Source organism: Rattus norvegicus, chromosome 4, assembly GCF_036323735.1.
Source record: "Rattus norvegicus strain BN/NHsdMcwi chromosome 4, GRCr8, whole genome shotgun sequence".
NCBI classification, from domain to species: domain Eukaryota; kingdom Metazoa; phylum Chordata; class Mammalia; order Rodentia; family Muridae; genus Rattus; species Rattus norvegicus.
This window is the reverse complement of record NC_086022.1, coordinates 92,882,911-92,900,539: the sequence shown is the minus strand read 5'-3', so window position 1 is coordinate 92,900,539 and position 17,629 is coordinate 92,882,911.

Genomic DNA, 17,629 nt, shown 5'->3' with positions numbered 1-17,629 from the left:
GAATATCCTAGTAAGATCACCAGTATAAGGGGAAGCCCTGGGTCCTGCTAAGACTGAATCCCCAGTGAACATGATTCTTGGGGGGAGGGCAGCAATGGGGGGAGGATGGGGAGGGGAACACCCATAAAGAAGGGGAGGGGGAGGGGTTGGGGGGTGTTGTTCCATAATCCGGGAAAGGGAATAACACTCGAAATGCAAATAAAAAATACTCAAGTTAATAAAAAAGAAAAAAAGGGGTTGGGGATTTAGCTCAGTGGTAGAGCGCTAGCCTAGGAAGCGCAAGGCCCTGGGTTCGGTCCCCAGCTCCGAACAAAAGAACCAAAAAAAAAAAAAAAAAAGTAAAAAAATAATAAAAAAAGAAAAAAAAGAAATGCATACCTAGTCAAAGCCAATGTCAGAACTACAATTCACCTTGAAAAAAACATATAGAAAAATATGGGACAATCTGAAAAAACAAATCTAAACAATAGTAGGAATGAAAGAGTCAGAGTTGGGGCCAATCTTCGACCAGTGGGAAACCTGAGTCCAAGGTCCTCTCCATTCCAGGAAGAAAAAAAAAAAAAAAAAAAACAGGTGGTTTAGTTCCTGAAACAGCTGCAAGCCAAACTATTGCAGAAAACTATCTATGACTCCAAACCAAAAGTCCTGAACGGTACACTGAGTGGATTTTAAAGTAGTTTCTCTCCACCAAATGTGCACAGTACCCTGCCTAGTTACCACTGTGCAAATTCTGCCCAATTGTTTGTAAGGTATATAACTCCCTGTTGGAGTCTGCTCAGCTTCATCTCCTTCTTGCAGTGAGATGACCCCAACAGATTGGAATGATTAAACTCTTGCTTTTGCATTGATTAGTGCCTCTGTGAGTTTCATTCAGGAGGTCCTCAAAGAGGTTTCATTCAAATTTCACAGGAATAGAAAGAGAAAAAAAACTGGAAAATATTTTCAACAAAATTATAGAAAAGTTTTCTAACTGAAAAAAGATGCCTATCAAGATAAAAGGAGCATACAGATCAGCAAACAGATTGTAGCTGAAAAGAAAGTACCCTCAGCACATTATAATCAAAACACTAAGCACACAAAGCAAAGACAGAACATTAAAAGCTATAAAAGAAAAAGTGCAAGTAATAAATAATTGCGGACCTATTGAAATAATACTCAACTAGTCAGTGGAGACTCTAAAAGCCAGAAGATCCTGGAAATATGTTCTATAGACTCCAAGAAACCACAGATGTCAACACATTTACTATACCTAGCAAAACTTTAAATTGCAAAAGCTGGAAAGAAAAAGGACACCCCAGGAAGAAAGCAAATCTAAGCAGTGTCCACCTGCGAATCAAGCTCTACAGAAAGCATTAGAAATAAAGCTTCAACCTAAAGAACTTAAGCAAACCCAAGAAAACAAAAGGAATAAATAATCTCAGACCTGCAGATTAAAGAACAAACTCACACACACAAAGAACAAATAAATAATACACACACACACACACACACACACACACACACACACACACACACACAAACAACCAAAATCCAGGGGAAAAAATCAAAAACCAAAACAAACCCACAACAACCGTACATATAGAGTCAGTTTTGTGCTGGTTAATTAATCTTAGCATGGGGCCTGCCAGGACTAATTGGTTGATTTACCCAAAGACACTACATTGTAGTTTTCTCTTTCCCAGAAGATATAAAATGCAAATCACTCTTGGTTAGAGTTAGAAATTTCTTTTCACTTTCATTTCTCTCCACTGGGTTTTGTCTACTTTGAACCTGTGCAGGTCTTGTGAGTACTGTCACAGTTTCTGTGAGTTTGCACATATATTATTCCTGTTGTGTCTAGAAGTTCTCTTGAAGTCATCCATTGCCTCTTACAATTTGCTGCCCCAACTTCTTCCTAGAACCCAGAAACTTGAGGGTAGGGATCTGATAAAGCTGTCTTATTTAGAGCTGAATTCTTCAACGTCTCACTGTCTGCACATTGTATTGTTGGTCTCTGTGTTACTTACATACTTATTGTCATACTTACTTACTTACATACTCTTACTTAGTTAACTCTGCTACAAGAAGAAGCTTCTCTGATATTAACTGATGCACTAATATATATGGGTATAGGATATGTCATTAGGACTCATTTCATCGCTATGATCATTTTGCAGAGTAATAACATGTTTTCTTTTAGGATGTGTTTTGTCTTTAGTTCATGGCTCACTTTATTAATGTCAGGTATGGTTCTATCCCATAGCATTATCCTTAATTCCAATAAAATAATGGTTTATTACTCCCTTATTATTTGAAATATTATCTTTCCTTTATTGTTGTTGTAAGTCCTGGTTTTTCCTACCACCTCCAAACATTAGTAGCATTAAAATTGTCTTCTGTATAACATAGGACACATTCTCATAGAGGGTATGGTATGTAAATATATGTTCAAGCATGCATTTTTGTGCATGGACACATATGCACACACACACACACACACACAGTTGACAAGGTTTATTGAGACCAAAATAATATTAAGAAAAAATGGAGTAGAAAAATAAATTCAAATCTAACAATGAATAATAGGAAAATACATGATAGAGTAAATAAGTTAGGCCTTATAAAATATTTTGTAATATTTTGATTCTATCAAAAATATATTAAACATTTTGAGTGATCAGAAGTCTAGACTAAAATGCAAGGAATGAACTAGGATAGTTATTTACCAAAATATACATGTCATGGATACATCATTTAAAGACAAGGCTTTCAAAAGCTTTTTCTATAAAACTGGAGTCATTTCTGTGACAGAGGAATCAGGGTGTGATTGTGTGTGTGTGTGTGTGTGTGTGTGTGTGTGTGTGTGTGTGTGTGCAAACTTTGAAGCATGGGAAGAGCCAAAAGTCCCAGTTTCATTTTACCTTCTTTAAGATCACAGGACCACGCAGCTTAGAATACATCCCTTTAGCAAGATTGAGTCTCAAAAGATACATTTTTGAATGCTTTCAAGCTCTTTCTGGTGTCAACAGTGACAGCTTAGACCCTACACCCCAAGATTTGCCAAAATAAATGCCAAGAGAATGACATGAGAGATATCCTATGTCAGAAGCAGATGGACCAAACTCTGCACCCACCTGTGTTAATCCCTTTAGTCTAAGAACATACATTCTTGTTCAATTCTTTCATTGTTATACTTGCAAAAGTTTTAAAGTTTTTCACTAACTTAAAATAAATCTTCATTTCCTTCTCTCTGTACACTGACTTTTTGTATTACATTTTATAAAATTGCTCACGGATAATACCAAAATTGCATGTAATATATGCATTGGCTTGATTGACTCATTGTATTAAAGAAAGTAATGTTGAAAATGTCAATGATCATAGCCAAGGCCAAGCCTGACTTAAATGCATTTTCTTCTTAGTTTTATATAGTAGAGTTGCCATGGAAACTGTCAAAGGAGCAAAATTACTTGTTGATTCTGTGTATGCTTCATCTACTGTCCTTGCATTCTGATGCTTAAGTGAGAAACAGAACAGGTAGGATTTTACATATTCTCTCTATAAATGGAGTTTGTTCCCTAGTCTAATGTTAGAAGAAAGGGTGTTTCTTATTTTTAAATGTGTTTCATACCACATACTTTTCAGTGACCTGAGTCTGTGACTTATCATCCCAGAATTTTTAATTCCAGAAGTTGCAAAGAGCATAGCTTATTGCCTAGTATTCACCAAACTCTGCCAGCTGCCTAGATCACACACTTGCCATATAACTGCATTCAAACCTGTGCGCCCAGTGTGGGTGGCTGTGGAGGACAGCCAATAATGACTCCTTCTGCCTGATCTTAAGAACAATATGGTAAAGGAAATGTGGTTAATTTTTCAGCCTGGATGACTATCATTAGCAAAGGCATGAAAATTAGTATTATTAATACTTTTCAGTAGAAAGCTGCTGGAATGCAGTAGTGAAATGCAAGGAATCTGTGACACAAACAGAAAGCTAATATGATGAATTGGAGCTGATTAGTGGCATAAGGAATATTTTAGCAGGATTACTAAAAGGGCCCAAAGTGAATAATTCTAGTACAAAGGGCTTACGTGCCTACAAGCAGGATTCATTGTCTGAATATAACTAGTTTCTGAGGGTAGGGTGCTTAAAGAAAATGTTTATGATAGTGTGTTCACTGTAACTTTCTCATGCTCATATCCCCAAGGGAACTATGTAAATAGCTATTGCTCAGTTCACAAAGTGGTATCTCTATAGTTAGCAAACTAACCGTGCTAAGAATGGGCATTCCAGGAGAGGAAATAATTTAAGGAAGTGAAAACTTCAAGGAATTAGAGTGTGTATGAAGGTAGGAACACAGAAGAAATACTATATGGAAAGAATATGTAAATAAACTTACACAACTGAGGGATGTTATTCACAAAAGCAAGAATGTTTTTGTTTCAGTCTCATTCAAAGTTGTAAAACGCATTACACACAGTCATAATGGGTGAGCTCAAAAACAACATTTTTGAATAGAACGGTGCAACAGATAATAATATTCCACATAAAAGTAACACATCTTAGCATGATGATGAATATGTGTAAATAAAATCATGGAGGTTAGAAGGATCAAATGGCACTACAATTAGGGATGGAAATTAAATTTTAAATAAAAGAAATGATATGTGTTCATGGAAATGATATTCTGAGAGCAAAGGGCAGGTACACAATTTTATCCTTATAAATAAATAGATACATTTACCAAGGAATTTTGACTGTTTAAAGAAATGGCAACATTTTAGCAACTTCAGAACTTTCACCATCATTCAATTGGGAAGAAAACAAAGAGAATAAAAGGAACGAAATAATTCATAAATGGAACCAGGTACAGGGTTAACAAGGCTGTATTTTTAGCACAAGGCACCCAGAGAGGACACTGCCTCAGGAATATCCTCTTCTGCCTGAAGGAGACTCCAGGATTTGAAAGCACTAGAAGAAACATCTCTCAATAGCTAAACTTTGACTTTATTCTCATTCACTACTTACTTACAGGTTTGTTTAAATTATGTTATAATTTTTCATTATGGGTCAATTCTGCCATATAAATTAAAACCTGAAAGCACGTGCATCTTGCTGAAGCTAAGGCCCAGCTAGGTCAGGCAGGTGCTCATGCTAAGAAAGCACCCGACTTAGGATGCCACTGTGAACAGACATATAGCTGTGATATTCCTCCAGAATATGTATATAGTTTGCACATAATTTCACTTATTTTCCCATGCCATCTTAAAATACAGACTTCATGTAAGCAACTTTCATTAGAAGATTTTTCAAATTAGAAGTAAAGTCCCTCATTTTATTAATTATTTAATAATTTCATGTAATTTATGTTAAGCATATTCATCCCCCATGTTCTTCTCCTTCAGATCCATCTTCTCAACCCACCCAGAGGTGACTTCTGTGTTCTTTTCTGTTTGTTGTTGTTGCTTTCTTTAATTCTCTGATCATGTCTGATTTTCTCCACCCATATACTGCTGGATGTATAAACATTACTGATGGATTTTCAACCCACTTGTGCCCTATTCTTAAAAATCTGTCATACTACCTCCCAGAATCTATCAACTGACAATAGCTCCTTAATTAGAGGTATGATGTCGTACTCATATCCTATTTCACACTGGAATTTTGTCTGGCTTGAATTTACACTGGTCTTGTAATTCTATCTAAACTGCTGTAAAACCAGTCTTAGAATTATGAAGAAATCTTTACTCCCCTAGAAATTTCAGACGTACTGACTAGCTTCTATTGTACTTGAGGGTGGTAGAAAGATCATGATATATCATTAAACTTGTTCCAGTTGTGAATTCTAATATTGACAGTAATCACTTCTCTGGCACGATATATACACTGTTTCACTAGTACCATGAATACTATGGGAGGAATTGACTACTTTCATACTATACTTAAGACCCGACTTGATTGACAAGTTGAAACTTTCTACCTGGCACCATTATGAGGGCCAAGGATCTGTGGATGAAAAGGTCTTAATCCCTAGTAGTATTATTCTGCTAAATATATATGATATTAAATCAACTACTAATGTCATTATAGCTTTAATTTAGTTCATCTCTCATCCTTTATACAAAAAGCTTCTTTTTAAAGTAAGCGATGATTAACACAGAGACTCCAAATATTAATGAACTATGTCAGCACATTAGTATAACCTACATCATTTGGGATCTTCATGCAACACATGCAGAAATAGATGAATGAGATTATTTCAAATTTAAAGCCTCTATTCAGTGAAGGAGACAGTAATCAGTATGAAGAGATGACATGGAGCTCTCCAAGTTTCAATTGGCAGATAATGCAGTACATGTTTCATATAAACAATCTATTACTCTGCTTTAAAATTTTTTATGTGGAGTCATATGAGGGGACCTGATCAAGATTAAGTTTGGAAAAAAAGACAAAATACAAACATATTTTCTCCTTCATATATGGAAGTTGGAAATTTTCCGTTTACAGGGAAGAGATTATTAAGACTGAGATACATGAAATGGTAGTGAGGACATAGCTCTCCCTTCCCAAACCCTATGGGAGAGAGAGCTCATCGCCAAGACAGGGGGGCACTCTTGAGACTGCAGAGTGGGAGAGACCACCAGCACTGCCCACCATTGCCCACATCCCTGGCCCAAGAGGAAACTGTATAGGGCCGCTGGGAAGAGGAAGATAGGGGCACTCAAGCTGCAGGTCCCCTGCGGTCCAGACTTCGCCCAGATCTGAAGGGACCCACTCAAACAGCCCTGCACCCAAATCCCATGGGAGGGAGGGCTAGACCTTCAGAGGAGCAGACATGCCTGGGAAGCCAGAGGAGACTACTCTCTGCCTACATTTCTGACTCTAGAGGAAACCACTTAGAGCCATGTGGGCTCCCTGTGCACAGGATCCCAAGAAAAGGCAGGGCAGGCCCTTCTGTTTGCTGCCCTCACAGAGAGCTGAAAGTTAGCACCCGAGGAGCGACTTCAAGCCTGAGACCAGAGGTAAGACCAACTTTTCTATGCCAAGTGACCTGGCTGGTGGACTCAGGATATAGGTCCACAGGAACAGCTGAAGACCACTAGACAGGAAAGACTACATGCCTGAAAGCAGAACACTCTGTTACCATAAATGGCTGAAAGAAAACAGGAAAACAGGTCTACAGCACTCCTGACACACAGGTCTATAGGACGTTCTAGCCACTGTCAGAAATAGCAGAACAAGGTAACACCAGAGACAACCTGATGGCAAGAGGCAAGCTCAGGAACCCAAGCAGCAGAAATCAAGACTACATGGCATCATCGGAGCCCAGATGATTTTTATATATATTTATAGAACATTCTCTCCTAAAACAAAAGGATATGCCTTCTTCTCAGCACCTCATGGTACATTCTCCAAAATTGACCCTATACTCAGTCATAAAACAGGCCTCAACAGATACAGAATGATAGATAATCCCGTGCATCCTATCAGACCACCATGGGCTAAAACTGGTCTTTAATAACAATAAGGAAAGAATGCCCACATATACATGGAAGTTGAACAATGCTCGACTCACTGATAACCTGGTCAAGGAAGAAAGAAAGAAATTAAAGACTTCATAGAATTTAATGAAAAAGAAGGTGCAACTTACCCAAACTTACAGGACACAATGAAAGCTGTGCTAAGATGAAAACTCATAGCTCTGAGTGCCTGTAGAAAGAAACAGGAGAGAGCATATATCAGCAGCTTGTCAGCACACCTAAAACTTCTAGAGCAAAAAAAAGCAAATACACCCAGGAGGATTAGGAAATAATCAAACTCAGAGCTGAAATCAACCAAGTAGAAACAAAAAGGACTATACAAAGAATGAATAGAACCAAAAGCTTCTTCTTTGAGAAAATGAACAAGATAGATAAACCCTTAGTCAGACTAACCAGAGGACACAGAGAGTGTGTCCAATTTAACAAAATCAGAAATGAAAAGGAAGACATAACTACAGAATAAGAGGAAATTCACAAAATCAACAGATCCTACTACAAAAGCCTATATTCAAGAAAACTTGAAAATCTGCAGGAAATGGACAATTTCCTAAACAGTTACCAGGTACCGAAGTTAAATAAGGAACAGATAAACCATTTAAACAACCTCATAACTCCTAAATAAATAGAAGCAGACATTAAAAGGTCTCCCAACCAAAAAGAGCCCAGGTCCAGATGGGATCAGTGCAGAATTCTATAAGACCTTCATAGAAGACCTCATACCAATACTATCCAAACTATTCCACAAAATTGAAAAAGATGGAGCATCTCCGAATTCTGTCTATGAAGCCACAATTACTCTTGCACATAAATCACACAAAGACCCAACAAAGAAAGAGAACTTCAGACCAATTTCCTTTATGAATATTGATGCCAAAATACTCAATAAAATTCTTGCAAACCAAAACCAAGAGCACATCAAAACAATGATCCATCATGATCAAGTAGGCTTCATCCCACTTATGCAGGGATGCTTTAATATAGAGAAACCATCAACATAATCCACTATATAAACAAACTGAAAGATAAAAACCACATGATAATTTCATTAGATGCTCAGAAAGCATTTGACAAAATTCAACACCCCTTCATGATAAAAGTCCTGGAAAGAATAGGAATTCAAGGCCCATACCTAAACATAGTAAAAGCCATATACAGTAAACCAGTAGCTAATATTTAACTAAATTGTGAGAAACTTTAAGCAATCCCACTAAAATCAGGGACTAGACAATTCTGCCCACTCTCTTTCTACTTATTCAATATAGTTCTTGAAATCCTAGCCAGAGCAATCAGAAAACAAAAGGAGATCAAAGGTATACAATTCGGAAAGGAAGTAGTCAAAATATCACTATTTGCAGATGATATGATTGTATATTTAAGTGATCCCAAAAGTTCCAACAGAGAACTACTATACCTGATAAACACCTTCAGTAAAGTGGCTGGGTATAAAATTAATTCAAATAAATCAGTAGCCTTCCTCTACAAACAAGCCGAGAAAGAAATTAGTAAAATGACACTGTTCATAATAGTCCCAAATAATGTAAAATACCTCGGTGTGACTTTAACCAAGCAAGTGAAAGATCTGTATGATAATAACTTCAAGCCTCTGGAAAAAGATATTGAAGATCTCAGAAGGTGGAAATATTTCCCAGGCTCATGGATTGGAAGGATTATTATAGTAAAAATGGCCATTTACCAAAAGCTATCTATAGATTCAATACAATCCCCATCAAAATACAAATCCAATTCCTCAGAGAGTTAGAACAATTTGCAAATTCATCTGGAATAACAAGAAACCCAGGAGAGCTAAATCTATCCTCAACAATAAAAGGACTTCCAGGGGAATCACTATCCCTGAACTCAAGCAGTATTACAGAGCAATACTGATAAAAGTGGATGGTATTGGTACAGAGACAGACAAATAGACAGGGGAATAGAATTGAAGACCCAGAAATCAATCCATACACCTATGGTCACTTCATTTTTGACAAGGGAGCCAAAACCATCAAATGGAAGAAAGATAGCATTTTCATCAAATGGTGCTGGTTCAACTGGAGGTCAGCATGTAGAAGAATGCAGATCGATCCATTCTTATCACCGTGTACAAAGTTTAAGTGCAAGTGGATCAAGGACCTCCACATCAAACCAGATACACTCAAACTAATAGAAGAAAGAATGTGGAAGAATCTAGAACACATGGGCACTGGAGAAAATTCCCTGAACAAAACATCAATGGCTTATAATCTAAGATCTAGAATCGACAAATGGGATCTCATAAAACTGCAAAGCTTCTGTAAGTCAAAGGACACTGTTGTTAGGACAAAAAGGCAACCAACATATTGGGAAAAGATCTTTACCAATCCTCCAACTAATAGAGGGCTCATATCCAAAATATACAAAGAACTCATGAAGTTAGATGGCAGAGAGTCAAATAACCCTATTAAAAATGGTGTTCAGATCTAAGAAAAGAATTCACAGCTAAGGAATGGCTTATAGATGAGAAGCACCTAAAGAGATGTTCAACATCTTTAGTCATAAGGGAAATGCAAATCAAAACAACCCTGAGATTCTACCTCACACCAGTGAGAATAGCCAAGATCAAAAACTCAGGTGACAGCAGATGCTGGCGAGGATGTGGAGAAAGAGGAACACTCCTCCATTGTTGGTGGGATTGCAGACTGGTACAACCATTCTGGAAATCAGTCTGGAGGTTTCTCGGAAACTTGGACCTTGTACAACCTCAGGACCCAGCTATAACTCTCTTGGGCATGTACCCTAAAAATGCTCCAACAAATAACAAAGACACTATGTTCATAGCTGCCTTATTTATAATAGCCAGAAGCTGGAAAGAACCCAGATGCCCTTCAACAGAGGAATGGATACAGAAAATGTGTTACATCTACACAATGGAATACTACTCTGCTATCAAAAACAATGACTTTATGAAATTCATAGCAAATGGATGGAACTGGAAAATATCATCCTGAGTGAGGTAACCCAATCACAGAAAAACATACATGGTATGCACTCATTGAAAAGTCGATGAAAGCCCAAATGCTTGATTTACCCTAGATGCATAGAACACAGGAAACTCAAGAAGGATGACCAAAATGTGAGTGCTTCACTCCTTTAAAAGGGGAACAAGAATACCCTTGGGTGGGCATAGGGAGGCAAAGTTTAGAACAGAGGCAGAATGCACACCCATTCTGAGCTTGCCCAACATGTGGCCCATACATATACAACCACCCAACTAGATAAGTTGGATGAAGCAAATAAGTGCAGGGTGACAGGATCCAGATGTAGATCTCTCCTGACAGACACAACCAGAATAAGGCAAATACATAGGTGAATGCCAGCAGCAAACCACTGAACTGAGAACGGGACCCCCCTTGAATAATCCGAGAAAGGACTGAAAGAGTTTGAAGGTGCTTGAGACCCAATATGAACAACAATGCCAACCAACCAGAGCTTCCAGGTACTAAGCCACTACCCAAAAACTATACATGGACTGACCCTGGGCTCCAACTATATAGGTAGCAATGAATAGCCTAGTAAGAGCACCAGTGGAAGGGAAGCCCTTGGTCCTCCCAAGACTGAACCCCCAGTGAACGGTATTCTTAGGGGGAGGGCAGTAATGGGAGGAGGATGGGGAGGGGAACACGCATATAGAAGGGGAGAGTGAGGGTTTTGGGGGATGTTTGCCTGGAAACCTGGAAAGGTAATAATAATTGAAATGTAAATAAGAAATACTCAATTTAATAAAGATGGAAAAAGAAAATGAAAATATTATCTTAAAATTCTTAAAAACAGAAAAGAAACAGAAAAAAAAATTGTAGTGAGGATAACTAACCCAAATGTAAAGTTCCATATAGTAATAAGTATTAACATTCTAATTATATAGAGTTTTTAAATAACTCTATGTTTGTCAATGAGATTTTAAGTGTCCAAGTTAGAAATACCATCTGACATGATTGAATTATCACACCATCCTATGGTATTGAATTATTATACCTTTGTCTATAAATATGCAAAATTATATAATGTGAGCTTTAAGTTGGATATGAGAATGATGTTTTTTCAGAGGCCACAGACAGTGAAAGTGTGAAGGGATTAGGAGTAAAAGGCATTGGTAAATATCTTCAGGTAAAAAAGACATGTTTTCAAGTCTTCTGTGTGATGGGATAACTAAACTCAGATGATAATATATTTCTAAATAACTAAGAGTAAATGTCAACTATCTTGCCCCAAAATGATCGGTAAGCAAAGCAATGAATATTTGAATTAGATTGTCATTTCCCATTGGGTTGTATATGACAACTCCCATAAAGATTGTTCATTTTGATTGAGAACCAATACTGGAGATAAAGGTCTAGGGAAGATGACTGAAATAAACATAAGAGTCTTAGGGAAATAGGAATGTATTATAAGCTAGCACAATACTAAGGGAGTAGCCTTAAATCCACCACATGTGCGAAAGAATCCATGTACTTGGAAATAGTAGGACTAGCTCAGAGTAGAATAGTAGGTACTCAAGGATGCTGAAGGTAATAAGTGTGATCTCTGACATTACAAAAATATTATGAGAGAAATAATTGCATGAAAATGAGGCTTTAGATATCAAAGTTCACTATTTGTATCTGAAACAGAATTGTCTGAGTACTCTATAGAAAATTCACTCTTACATTAAAGTAACACATCATAAATTTCTAAAATATCAAGAAAACCATTATAGTAGGTTAAATTTGTGAATATTAAAAACACGATTATCTTTTAATATCATACTTAGGGTTACTTGGACAGTCAAATTGCTTGATTTATATGTATTTTTAAAATTTGCATTCATTATTAAAGTGATTCGTTTTTTATTCACTCCAAATATTCTATTATCCTTTAAAACAATAGAATTTCATGAGAAATGTGTAAAAACATACATGAAATAAAAGCAAAATATCCCCAATTAATTTATAGAGTGATTCAGTAATTCAATTCACTAAATTGTGATACAACTTAAAATAGACGTCAAGTTCACACATGCAATAGAACTGTTGCTGACCTCTGTCTTCTTGTTCTGTTTCTCTTCCTATTCCAACAAATTTTATTTTTACTGATATAACTTTATAATAATCACTGATGCCTAGTAAAACCAAATTTTATGAAAAAGGAAAGTTTAAATTTAAGAGAGAAATAGAAATCAAAGACACTGGATTAAAAACACATTTATTTGAAGCTTTGAATAAAACTGGTTAATTAGTATCTAGAATTATCAAGGAAACAAGAAAAGACAAACTATCAAAATGTGAAATGCAGCAACAGATTCTAATTCCCATCTTAACAACACTAAGTGGATAAATGTGAAATAGCATAAATAATTTAAGCTAGCATTTTAGGTAAATGGACAAATTCTATGAACAATCTATATTATTAAAAAGACTCCTTCATAGATCAAGGGATACAAATCTTATAGGAAGAAATTGCAGATGATATGATAGTATACAAATGTGACCCCAAAAAGGCTATCAGAGAATTCCTAACAGCTGATAAACACCTGCAGGAAAGTAGCTGGGTACAAATTAAAGAAATCAGTAGCACTCCTTTATATAAACAGACTAACAAAGAAGATAAGGAGACAACACTTTTCATAACAGCCACAAATAATATAAAATATTTTGATATTCTGAAGCAAGTGAATTACTTTTATGGTAAGAAGTTCATTTTCCTGAAGAAAGAAATCAAGGAAACTACCAGAAAATGAAAAGTTCTCCCATGATCATGTATTTTTGGGATTAACAAGTAAGAATAGCTATCTAGATTTTTGACAAATAACCCAAAACCATAGGACTGAAAATGGTGAGCATCTTTAACAAACGGTCCTGCTCTATCTGGATGTCTGCCGGTAGGAGAATGCTAAGAGATTCATATTTATCAGGTTGCTCAAAACTCAAGTCCAAAATGCTTCAAAGATCTCAACATAAAACCAGATACACTAAATGTAACAGAACAGAGGTTGGGGAATAGCCTTGAATTCTTTGGCATAGTAAACAACTTCCTGAAGAAAATACCAATGACAAGACACAGAGGTCAAGAGTAAATAAACGGGACCTTAAGAAACTGCAAAGTTTTGGTAAATCAAAGGACGCTATCATTAGGACAAATGCAGCCTACAGATTGGGAAAAGATCTTCATCAATCTTACATCTGACAGAGGGCTAATATCCAAATATGTAAAGAATATAAGAAGTTAGACACCAACAAATTAAATACCCCAATTAAAACAACAGGGTACAGATCTAAGAAGAATTCTCAACAGAGGAACCTCAAATGGCTGTGAAACACTTAGTCAACAGGGAAATACAAATCAAAGTGACTCTGAGTTTCCAATTACACCCTTCAGAATGAGTAAGATCAAAAACTCAAGGGACAGCAAGGTTATAGAGCAAGGAGAATACTCCTCCACTGTTGGTGGTAGTGCAAACTTTTATCACCACTCTAGAAATTAATCTGGTGGTTTCTCCAAAAATTAGAAATAGTTCTACCTGAAGACCCAGCTATATCATTCCTGGGAATATACCCCCAAAATGCTCCACCATCCCACAAAGACGTTTGCTCAATTATGTTCGTAGATGCCTTATTCATAATAGCCAGAAAGTAAAAAAAGCCACAAATATCAAAAACAACAGACAAACAGTTGTTCCTCAACTGAAGAATGGATAGAAAATGTGGTTTACTTACACAATGGAATATTTCTCAGCCATTAGAAACAAGGACATCATGAATTTTGCAGGCAGAAAGACGGAACCAGAAAATATCACCATGAGTTAGGTAATCCAGACCCAAAAGACAGGCATGGTATGTGCTCACTTATAACTGGATATTAGCCATAAAATACGGTAATTTTTCACACTATAATAAACAGACCCAAAGAAACCAAATAACAAGAAGGGCAGAAAGGGAGGAAGGTGGTATATTTTTCAAAAGGAGAAACAAAATAGGTATCAGAGGTCTATGGAAGGAGGTAACTGGATGATAGAGGGGATGGTAAAGGAAGTGGGGCAGAGATGGGGGATCATGTAGGAAGAACGGTGTAGAGAGAATGGAAGGGGCAGTGGGGGAAATAATCTCTAGGAAGAGCAAGAGACCTAGGATGTGTGGAGGCTCCAGGGGTAATATGGGGTAACTCTAGCTGAGATTAATAGCAGGGAGTGATATGAGTCAGGAATTGGTCACTTCTTCTAGCCAAGCAAGATTCCCAGTGCAGTGATAAGGACAGTAAATCACCCACAAAACCTCCCACCCAAAATGTGTCCAGCCTACATGACGTGAAGGGACAAAGACAGAAACAGAGGGTATGGCCAACTGACTGCCCCAAATTGAGAGCCATTGCATTGGCAAGAACCTATCTGACACTGTTAATGATATTCTGTTATTCTTTTTTTTTTTATTAACTTGAGTATTTCTTATATACATTTCGAGTGTTATTCCCTTTCCCTGTTTCTGTTATTCTTGAAAACAGGAACCCTAGCGTAGCTGTCCTCTGAGAGATTCTACACAGCAGCCAACGGAAAGAGATGCAGAACACACCCAAACATTAGACGGAACTTGGGGAGCCTTACCCAAAGAGGACAGGAACTTTACAGAAGACCAACAGAGTCAACTATCCTGTATCCTTGTGGTTTCCAAGTGACTGAATCACCAACCAAACAGTGAGCACAGGTTGGACCTTAGCATATTGCACATATATAGCATCTGCACAGCTTGGTCTTCATGCCGGTTCCCCAACAACAGGAGCAGGGTTGTTCACGAATCTGTTGCCTGCCTGCCTGCCTGTGAATCCCATTCCCCAAAATGTTCCACGTTGCCTGGTCTCAGTGGGAGATGTACCTATTCCTGCAGTAACTTGATGTAGAGGGTGTGGCTTGACATCCAGAAGGGGGCACCCCATTTGCACTCAAAAAGGAGAGGATAGAATGGGAGAGGCTTTGCATGAGGGGGTAGTAGAAAGAAAGGGGGCAGCAGAGATTGGGATGTGATACGAATAAGTAAACTAATTAAAATAAAAGGTTGGCCAATTCAGATTAGCCTATATTCATCTTGTCTCTTAATTACTTATTGATGTGTCAAGGTTTAGCCCCCCTGTCTTCAAATAGGGCTGTACTAAATAAACAAATAAACAAACAAATGCAGCTAAGCCAACCAGAGGGACCTGTCAAGTCACTGAGTAGCATCTATCTGTGGTTTCTGCTTCTTAAGTCCTTGCCCTGATTTTTTTCAAGAATGGACTGTCAGCTGAAGTGTGATCCAAATAAAACTTGACATTCCCCCCCCCAAAAAAAATTCATCATGAAAGATGAGATATACACTTCTCTGTGACTATAATGACCAATATTTAGAGTGAAGATAATGCTTATGCTTATTTAGAAAATACAATACAGGCTGAGCTAGTTAAATTTATGAAAAAATATGCATATTTATATGTGAATGTAACAACAAATCATGTGAAAAAGAAGCCATGAATTTCATATAGAATGATGAAGCATTTACGAAAAGAAGAGGGAAATCATGTGATTATGTTGTAATCTTGAAAATAGAAGAAATAATAAATGTTTCTTGAAGGTTTATTTTTAAATATTCATTGAAAATGTCAATCTGTTTTGGGGATGTTCAGACCCCATTCTTCACTGCCATCTATTCTTATATCTGCCAGCCCCAGCATATCCTTCTAATTTTTCATCCACTTTAAAAAAAACAAACCACTTTAAGCTGGTCACATCTTTCTGGGGTAGGGGCCATTCATGGTACATGGAAGGCCTGCCAGGAGTAACATTCTTGAGGAAAACTGATTACTCTTAACCAGAAGGTATAAATCACCAATAGTATCATCAATAACAGTCTCATCATAGAGATGAGACTTTATGATCTGCTTCCCCACTATTTCCTAATATTTTGATTAGCTTGATCTTTCATAAAATTGTCTGAATCCTTGTGAGTTCATATGATCAACTCCCCTAGTCATCTAATGTTGTGTGTAGTTTTGAAAAGAACCCATGTTAAGTCTGGCTATTACACAGGTTTGGGCGTTTTCACCCACTACCCATGGCTAACTTTATGAAGCCATGTTGCCCTGGTTCTGAGGCTAGCTTGCTAAGCTAACCCAACCAGTTTAACCTGAAATGCCTGGAGCTACCACTCTCATTTCTTAGTCCATCTACCCTCTGTGGATGCCCCTGTGGCCTGCAGAATGCTCCCCTAAGCCCTGTGAAATCATAACATTAGAGACATACTATACGAACCGGATTTATAATGGTAAATTTCCAACCCAAAAATGCTGGTGCAAAGAACACACAAGTCAATAATAGAATTACAAGCTGCACACTTAGATTGGACAAATGTACCACTACACTACTCTATGAAATACCATCTATGAAATCCCTTGCTAATTACTACTCCTCCGGGCCACATGGGTCTGCTCCATCTTCAACCTCTTCTTTCTCCATTTTCTTCTCCCACATCCTCTGTTTCTCTTCTCCTCCTCTCCTCTCTCTTTCCCTTCTCTAAAACTTTCAGCTCTGCCTTTTCCTTCCACTGGCCAACCACTGGCTCTAGCCTTATCTGACCAATTAAGATTTTACCTAACCTCACTTGAGTATGTGATCCACTCCTAGTTTGGCCACCCCTCTTAAGGGAGCAGAAAATACAAACAGCAATCCACAGCAATCCACCACCTCTGGCACTTATATTCATTTTTTCCCCATCTTCCATGGTGAGTCTTGAGCCTGGGGATGAAATGGTGCTGAAACAATCTACCACTGAAAGGTAAAACTTATTATGCTTATCAAGCCAGTTATGATGCAGTGAGTGCTCTGCATAGCTGACCAAAGCAAGATAGTGCCCCAAAGGACTCTCGGCAGCACAAAACCATGGGAGAATAGTGTTTTGAAAGCAGTGCAATCGCATAGCAACATGTGAGCAATGAGCGTTTAAATGTACCCTTTCATAGAAGAGAAGGGAGGGAGGGATTTTGATCTGTAAAACACCATAAAAGATTGTTTCCTTTCATACAGATAAGGAACTTGGATATTATTTGTTTGCGTGGTGGCAAAACTTGTCACAATCTA